Below are 1,031 nucleotides of genomic sequence, written 5' to 3' on the forward strand. Positions count from 1 at the left end.
TTACCAATTTTGATAAACATTTGTAATTTTTTGTATTTTCATAATTCTCTTAGTAGATGGCTTAACTAGTTTTTGAATATTATCCTGCATCGCCTTACCAAATGAGAAATCAAGAGGCATTACACATTGTGGCTACAGATGACATAATCTATAGAACTTGGCCAAACTAATTGAAAGATTGCCAGATGATGGATTTACCATAGAAATATTTCTTTGTATATAGAAATTCTATATTTTGGATATGTCCAATGCTATTATGTTAGACAAACAGAAGATGATTACTTCATATCTCACTCCCACACTAGACATATACCAAACGACTGGAGCAAGTGGGAATTCCAGGATTTGTCATGTTTCATTACTTTACACCAGTTCCATCCAAACTTATTGATTGCTCAAAGCTAATCGTGTTATGCCCCTAGATAGTACTTACTCACTTTCTTCGTAAATGTTTTATTTTATAATACTTACTCACTTCCTTCATACATGTTTTATTTTCATTTTCAAGTGTTGCAACACAGTTTGGAAGAGGGCATGTCACGGCTTCACCATTGCAGGTTCCACATTTATATCCACTTTGAATAACTCTACTAAGAAAAGAGGGATTTCTTTTCAATATATGATATAAAACATTATGTCATGCTTTCTTACATATTTTTTTAAAATTATGATTGGGATGCTATAATGATAATATTAATTTTCCTTAATCCATCTTTTTGTACTTGTATGGTTTAAATCAACAATGTTTGATGGCTTTTCTTTCTTTTGTATGGTGAAGTCAATAAATTGCAAGAATGATGTATTTTTGAAAATCAAGTTACTATTTTAAGAACTGATATGAAAGTGCAATACATTAACCATTAATAATGCAAGTGTTTCACAATGGTTTTCGAGTCTCTCATGCTTTGTTTTTTAGTTTTTAAGGGGCCTATATACTAAACTTAGAGGTGGCATTAAAAATTGGCACGGTAGTACTAGCTTTCAGCTTTATGTTCTTGTAAGTCATTGTGGGTTGTATAGTAGAATGTGGA

This window comes from Lygodium microphyllum, chromosome 14, assembly GCF_053477565.2.
Source record: "Lygodium microphyllum isolate KBCC chromosome 14, Lygodium_microphyllum_v1.1.10, whole genome shotgun sequence".
NCBI lineage: Eukaryota > Viridiplantae > Streptophyta > Polypodiopsida > Schizaeales > Lygodiaceae > Lygodium > Lygodium microphyllum.